Source organism: Vicugna pacos, chromosome 24 (genome assembly GCF_048564905.1).
Source record: "Vicugna pacos chromosome 24, VicPac4, whole genome shotgun sequence".
NCBI classification, from domain to species: domain Eukaryota; kingdom Metazoa; phylum Chordata; class Mammalia; order Artiodactyla; family Camelidae; genus Vicugna; species Vicugna pacos.
In genome coordinates, this window is record NC_133010.1 from 12,092,454 (window position 1) to 12,100,894 (window position 8,441).

At 42.6% G+C, this 8,441-nt stretch overlaps 1 long non-coding RNA gene across 1 annotated transcript; it reads right to left on the bottom strand.

The window, feature by feature from the left end:
• Nucleotides 1-271: 271 nt before the first annotated feature.
• Nucleotides 272-5,265, bottom strand: LOC140688929 (uncharacterized). The gene is made up of 2 exons (XR_012063752.1): nucleotides 5,204-5,265; nucleotides 272-859 (listed from the first exon to the last, which is right to left on the bottom strand). It is a non-coding gene; the product is annotated as an uncharacterized lncRNA (long non-coding RNA).
• Between the last annotated feature and the right edge of the window lie 3,176 nt (nucleotides 5,266-8,441).

Here is an 8,441-nt window from a genome sequence, read left to right on the forward strand (position 1 = left end):
TAAAAATAGTACTTGAACTGAATTAAATTGAAAACACAACACATTAAAATGTATGGGACAGAGCTACTGCAGTGCTTCAGGGAAATTTACAGCATTAAAAACATGGACTGGATCTATTCTAACTTCTCAGATTATGTTTGCCAGTGTAAAACCATCATACAGTATGATTCGTATGTTTATCTGTGTTACTTTTTTACAATAATATGTGATAGCACATATGATACTTCTGTCCATGTTGGTGCAGGTGATAAAAAAGACACACACAATGCTGTTCAGTTTTCTGTACCCCGTTGATATTATCAGAAAGCACAGCTGTATTGCAGGTCTTGGCACTGCTCTTCCCTTGTGCTTGCTGTCAAAAAGGCTATCGCCTGCGTTTACTCAAGATAACCCAGAGTTTATCACCATTCTTTGAGTAAATACAACTCCTATTGAAAAAGGCAAATACCATCAATTTTACAAGTTTAGCTTCTACTTTCTTTGCTGGTGGTTTTATGCAGGAATTCTCTTCCTAGGCTGAAGTTTGAAAACACAGTTATTACATTAAGTCATAAGTCATTTTGACGTGATAAAACTACCGAAGGGAACTGGCTAATTTCACGTGGCAATCATTAGGTCTGTTCACTAATATTGCAGTTTCTTCCATCTGGGCACGCGAGTGATCTGCACTTCTCTTTCATCTTCAGATTAGGAACGGACATGTGACTCGCTTTGGCCAGTAAAACGTGAATAAAAATGCCATGTGCTACTTTTGACAGAAGCCTTTGAAGAAACTGTGGGTGATTCACCATGCTCCCACGTGCTTGATGAATGAATGATGGGGGTGCTGTAGGTGACATGGCTCTGTGAGCCTGGGTCCCTATGTGTGGAAGATATAAACAGATTCTTTTATTGACCAACACAGACATATAGCCTTAGCAAGAAATAAACCTGTGTTCTTTCTGTAACCTTGATTTTAGAGCTGTTTGCTAGGACTGCATAACCTAAACTATAATAACTGATTGATATATTTTATGTTTAAATGAAACTCATGAAACCCTTTGCAATAGGATCCTGTACTATGGCATCAAATTGTAAGCTACAGTTAATGAATTATTCATTGATGTACTTGATGGAATCTTCCACTCTGATAATCCACACACACACACACAAAGTCAAATCAAGTCTTGCATCTCTTTACTTATGGTATAAATTAGAGCAATAGTTTACTAGTTACTCCATGATATTGAGCTTTGTATGATGTGGAGCACACAGAGAAATAATGTATCATATTCTCGACAGGGATAGATGCATCACAGAAAATGTAGGCACTGCCTAGAACATTTCCGGCAGCTTAAAGAAGAGACTCAGATACTTATATATGTGCACTGTGTGTGAATTGTGATTCATGGTTAACAGTAACCTTATAACACGGTAAGTAGTAACATTAATATAAACTGCATTGTACCCATCATTTGCAGGGAGAAATAACCTGAGTAACATTTCCAGACAGTATGCATCAGCACACCTAACCAATTAGTCCTTCACTTTGCTAAGAACATGTGTCAGGTGTTTTAGGATAACGTTATTTAGATAATATTTAAACCTTCTAAGCTTTTTTGTATTGTAACAATTACTATGAGTCATGTCAAAAGTTCCCAGTGTAAAGATTCACAGGGACATTTTAATTTTACCAAGATAATTCAATGAGTGTTTTTATATTATATTTCATATCCTCTTTGCAAGATACAGTACTCTGGACAAAGACGTTGCGGGTAGATCAAACAGGTGACTTAAATTCTTAAGTTTATTAATGGTCATAGAACTTCCAGCTGTTAAAGATATTTCCCCAATTATTGAAATTAGCTAAAGTATATATTCTTGATGTGAAAAATGTCTATAGTTTCAAAGGGTGTGCAAGTTAATATTTTTTGAATTCAAAAAATATATAATATATTGTGAGAAATTCCCCACAATCCAGCAGTCACCAGGCTGTGTCTAAGCATTTATATATTTGTCCTTGCTTTATGTATTTTGTATGTAAAATATGGGGCAAAAGCATTGATAGTAAGGAAGTTACAAGTTTTTCCATGAGTTTCTCTTGAGGGAAAGAAAAGTAACCAACAAATTAGGAGCTGTTATGATTTTTAACAATGATGGGAATTTAACAAATCAGTAAAATTATGAACCAGATATTACATTATCAGTAGTTAACAGTATGGACTATGGAATCAATACTTGAGTCAGAATATCTACCTACCCGCGGTCATGACTACGGTCCTACTGCTTTGGTTTCCCCTCTATAAAATGAGAATAATGGTGATACACGTAGACATCATATGTATTGAGAATATGTAAGTTAATTTACATAGAGCCATAGAATGATGCCCAGCACATGGTAAGTTGTCAATTAATGTAGTTATTATGATGTTTGCTTTAAACTGTTAATACACATTTCCCTAGTATACGCAACACTTAATATCACCTCCCTGATTCTGGTGCCTTTTCTCTTCCTACAGACACTTCAGGGAATTTTAGGGATGTGTGATGAATCAATTACGTTTTTATTTTGAGACATTCTGCCACTTTAACAACCCAACACACAAACATACACACATACACACACCACTAATTAGAATTTGAAAGTAGTTGCTAAGGCAAAGAAAAGAAATGACTACATTTCATTAAATTTAAATAACTCTTCAAAAACAGGATGATAACCAGAGAAGAGTTGCACATGATCGACATACTATAAGAATATTGACAGGCGTTGTGTAAGCCTCCCCACGTCCATAGGTGGATAATGGGGGGAGATAATGTATCTGCTGGTGAGTACAGAATTGCAGGGATAACCAGAGTAAGACCTAAGTCTCTGATTCTGAAACATTGATGGAAGCACTGAAGACCCCTGATGCAGTAAACACCTCCTCACACGTCATGCCTCTGTAAACAGGCGAGTTCTGGGGCATCCTGTTCCAACCTCTGTGTCTGGTCCAGAATCCTTTATTCCACATTCTTACAGAATTCTTTCTTTCAGAATGTACTCAATTTATATACAAACATTTATTTGTATGAATTATTTTATTAAAATCTGACCCCTGAGCTGGGAGGGCTCGCTCCCCTTTCTGCTCACAGCTCCTCCCCAGTCCCCCACCCAGCACCCGGAGCGCAGGGCCTCTCAGGAAGCAAAGACAGTACAATTCTCCCAAAAACTAGACATAGGGGACTTGAAAGGAAAAAATCGTGTCAAATCCCCCAGGTGAGATAAAAGTAGCAAGGGAATGCTTTTTCTAAAATAAGTAACAGAAACTAGAAAACTGGAACAGTTGAGTCAGTTAAGAAAGGACATGAGTATGTACCATAAGATTTATGCCTTAATAGCCATCAACATTTTATATAGACTTGGAGAATTCAAGTTCAATGTCAATATCGAAAAATTGTGCTTGATTGTATGTGACTTCCCTGACCATAGCACTGCACCCCAGCACCCCTAAATAGAGATGGAGCCATGATTTGAGGTGTGGGAGAGTTTAACCACTGAAGAGTGGGATTCATTTTTTGTTCACATTCAACGATCAGGTCTCCATATAGTTCAGTTGGATTCTAGTCTCTTCACTTGTAATGTTGAATAAGGGTGGATTTGAAATACATATACTGAATTTAATTAAACTGAAAGACAAGAATTAAGGAAATCTATGAATGTCAAAATAATTTTGAAACTTGTTATGGGAAGAAGCAATTAAATTTCCTTGAAAAAAATAACAGTTGAAGACTTAAGAGAGACGTCTGTCCAATGAATATTATGAGAGGTCCATGGTGAGCTCAAATGAAAAGTGATTCTCTAAATATGTGCAGCTGGACTTCACCCTACCGAGACCTTTCTTCACATCATGGTTCATTTAAAACAAGTGGAGTTTTTTTTTTTTTTTTTACCATATTTCAACTTAGAACTAATGAGAAAATTTTATTTCAATCTTCATTGCTATACAACTTTGTATAAAGTGCATACAATTGGTGAAATGGCATCAAATACATGAACATCCTCACAATACAGCCTGCTTTTAATCACTGAGAGTTGAAAGAGAATTGCATAATTCTTTTCAAACTGCCTAACCTCTTGTCAGAGTGATTGAATTAAAGATGATTAAACTTGCTCAAAAATTCTGCAAGATGGTGTTCTGAAGAAAATGATGGCCCTGCTTGGAGCAAAGAACAGACTAATACCTCGGGAAGTTTAAAATTAAGTGCAAATACAGAGATTCAGCTGCCTGCTTTCTAATAATTCACTTTGCGGATAAATCTTAACTGCTGAAAATCTTATCGCTGATAAATTACTTTATCTACATTACTTTTATCTACAACTGTTGGAGGAAAGTCGGTGAATTGTGGCAAAAGGAAATGACTCAAAGGATACTTGCCATAATTATAGTACTAAAAATTAGAGAAAGAGTTAATTGTCCCTAAAGTGTAGCACATAGTTAAGAGGTTCATCTTGGTAAAGAGATGTGGTCAACATATTAAATGCAGAAAACCTGAGGTACAATGGGGTCCTTATTTTATGAAAAAAAATATAAGTTGGTTTAAAGTATATCAAAAATTCAGCTGGGCTCTAACATTTAATAACTATGACCTTGAGTAAATTATTTCACCTCTCTGTGTCTGGATTTCCTCATCTCTAAAAGGTGGACAGTATTATTATCTACATCTTACGGTGTAAGAATTAAGTGAGTGAATAAAGCTGAAGTTTATAGAACTGTCTCTGGAATGTGTGGAAAACTGGTTGGTTTGTGTTTTCTCTCTAAAGTTTCTACATTTGGAATAGGCAAAATAAGTCTTTTTTGTAAAAGAAATGATGTATACCTCAACAATAGAGGCTACTGCTATGATCAAAAGGAAACAACATGCATTAAATACGCAGTGATCACAACCGATAACAGGAAACTTGAGCAGAAACATCAACTCAAAAGATCAATTTTTAGAGCAACGAAGAACCAAGTGAACGGTGGTGAACTTCACGGCCAGAGTACATCCACTACCCCCACGCCCACCCAGTTTTACAGCTACTTTCTCATAAGCCATGGACCAAGCCTGCCGAAGAGGAAAGTTTTACTCCCCAGCCCCGGGCACGGTACCACTGAGCCCAGCACCGCCACCCCTCTTGTCTCCTTGGCTTTGGTCTTTTGACAGACACCTCGCCACGGCCCACTCGGGTACCAGAACCAACCTCCCGTGCGCCCAACGTCCAGCGGAAAACTCCGAAGCGGGCAACAGGCTCCAGAAGCCGAAGACGCTCCCCCCTCCCCCCGGCCCCGTGCGCCCCGGAGCCCCGCGCCCGCTCCCGCCCGGCCCGAGCCGCCCGGGCGCCGCAGTGCTGTGCAGCACGCGCAGCCGCCGCCGGCCGGAGAGCACCCCGCCGCGGATTCCCCGGTCACCGGCAGCCGCCCCCCCCGCGGCTCCCCCGTGAGTGTCATCCCTGAGGCAGGTGGCCACGCCACCTCCCAGCAGCTCGGCCCGCGGGGCCCACCGAGAGGGCAGCAGTGACAACAGAAGCAACTCAACCCGTGGCCTGAGGGAGCCGGCTGCCATCGCCGGCCCGGGAGCGGCGCGGCGGCGGCGGCGGCGCGGCCGGGCCTGGGCGGGTGGCCGAGTTTACCTGCGCGGCCCCGCGGCCCCGCGGCCCGACCCGGGCCGGCCGTCCTGCCGCAGCCGCTCCCGCCGCCCCGCGGGCCCGAGGCGCCGCCCGCCGCCCGGGGAGGCGCCGCGCCGCAGTCCCGGCCGCGGCGCCCCGCACATGCTTGGCGCGCGCGGCGGCCGGCGCCCGCGCACAGGTGGGAGCCCCGCGAGTGGGCGTGGGGGCGAGGCCCCCTCCCGCCGGCGCCCGCCGCCCGCCGCCCGCTTCCACTCTCGACTTTGCCGGTGCGCGGCGCCTGCCCTTGCTCGGGCGGCCGAGACTCCCGTGCCCGCGCCCCGGCGCCGTGGGCGCTGCGGTCCCTGCGCAGCTGGGGCGGCGCGCCACGGGCATCTCCCGCCTGGCGGCTGGCTCCGCGGCAGCGGGCGGCCGGGGGGCAACGCGGGGCAGCCCGGCCCCGCGCCCCCTCCTCGCCCGCCCCGCGGACCCCCTCCAGCCCCGCGCCCTCCCCCACTCCGGCGCTGTCAGGGAAGAAAACGCCTTGCACACACCTTGGAATGGACGGGCGCCTCAGTCACCGACTCGCCAAACTCTTAGAAGGTGTCCGCCGGTCTGCAGGGAGGTTTGGGCACGGAGTAGGAGCCGCTTTCTTATTATTTAATAATGTTGGAAGTGCCGGTCCGCTGCCAGAGTTGTGGGTCATGTGGGCACAGCAGAGGCTGGCTGCTGCCAGTACCAGGGTTTCCTGAGGATCCTGAAACTATGATCTCATCCTCCTCATCCGCCTCCCCCGCCCCTCTCTCCGCGGGCGCGCACGCACAGCACACACACACATACACACGCATGCACACACACGCACACACGCTCTCACACTGTCTGCACTATCCTCCTTCCTGGGCCGAAATGTTCTTCCAGGGAAATCCAGTGTTCACGCTCTTCATTGGGAAAGAGGGAAAAAAAACCCACAAAACCCTTCCGGATAAAGATTTTTCTCTTCCCAAGCTTGATTTATGTGCTTTGTTTATTTTTACAGTTGGCCCTCACACGTGCAAGGGATGTGAACAGAGCCTCAGAATTGAAATTTAAAATTACCATCTTCTTATGTTGACCCAGATTTTGGTCAGAACCCAAGGACTCAAACAGTACAATTTCAATTTAAAACAGGCAATAATAGACCAGGCTTGAGTATGGAATAGTCACAATATCTGAGATGGTGTGCAGTGGGTTTCTTTCCCAAGCTGCAAACATTTCCCAAACATTACCTCATTTATTTGCAGAACGTCTTTGCAGAGGAGGTGGCTGAGAAGGCAACTAGCGCTGTCACTTCAGAGACACACAGGCATAGGTAAGATAACATGCCTTCTCCAAGTTCACGTGAGTCAGTATGTCACTATAAATATTAATTGAACAGCTACTCCCGGGTTACTAATGCACTACAATCAATGCCTGGAAACTTAAGGTACTGATAATAACGAAGATGTTTTGATTATTTTTAAGTGACCTGTGATTGAAAATTAATTAATTACTTTTTCTCTATGTGTGGATTTTCATATACTTGCTCTTGTGTATTTGTCTGTAGCTCTAATCTCATTTATTTTCTTTCTTTCCTTTTTTGGGGGGCGTTGTGTGTGTGTGTGTGTGTGTATTCATGTTCATTTGAATTGTTTAAACTTCAATAGCAGTGTTTTCAATGTTTTGGGTGTAGCCACCAATTTCATAATGATTTCTATATTTCACTCAAACACCTTTTAAGTGCCTGGTATATGTGAAGAGCTGTGCTATGTTTTGAAGGATATAAAGGAGTTTAACACAAAGAGCTTGTCCTCCATCAGTTTACATCTAGTTGCTGGGACTAGATAGATAGATAGATAGGGAGAAAGAAATAGGTATGGTGAATGGTCTGCAGGTGAAACACTTTATTATTTTTGCTGTTGTAAATTATCACACTTCTTTTCACCTACTAAATTTCTGTTCCATGTCAAAATTATTTCATCTGTCTTTGTGTTCCATATTTTAATCTGTCTTTGACCCTCAGAGGATCTCAGTGTTCAAGGTAATGCATCATTTTGCCCTTGACTTACATGCACCATACTCACATAAATGCTAAATGGGGATTTTTTTTTTTTTAATATTGCAGAGGTTCTCACAAAGAGCGCTTGGTGGGTAGCCTTTGTGCAAGTGTATATAGGAAAATTCAGCCACTAACTAGACTTCTACTAATCCAAAGAGGAGAAATGTCGTGAGGTAAATCAAAGAGAAGGCAGAAAAGAGAGCAGAGAAAAGAGGTGGGGGAAGGGGAAGAAAAAAATGGGAATTAAGAAATTACAAGAGGGAGAGAAGGAGAGAAAAAAAATAAGAGAAGGAAAAGAGGATCAACTTTCAAGTGAAAGCAAAAGTTTTCCAAATTTTACTACATGGAAAACAGATGTAAGAAATCATAAACTTTCTTGTTATCAAATGTTACTTTTTGATAAGCTTACTGGAATTTAATGGTAAAGAATCCAGGTGTTAGTCCTGCAGGGGCTACCCTGAATGATCTCAATTTTAATAATTCTGGACAGGACCTACTAGAAGAAAAAAATAGACTGATCTATCAATATGATGTAATAATGAAAATAACAGTGGGGTCAAATAGCCAAGATGTATTTAACATTTTTAAGCAGAAATTAACACTGACATTCAGGAAGGTACATGGGAAACCAAAGGCAAACCTATGTTAAAGTGGGCATTAGAGAGTTGAGCTTGCAATATTTAAAGGAAAATAATAGTAATAATAGTATCTTTTAAAGCACTTCAGATTTTTCGAAGTGCTTTTCTCACAATCTCCATTAAG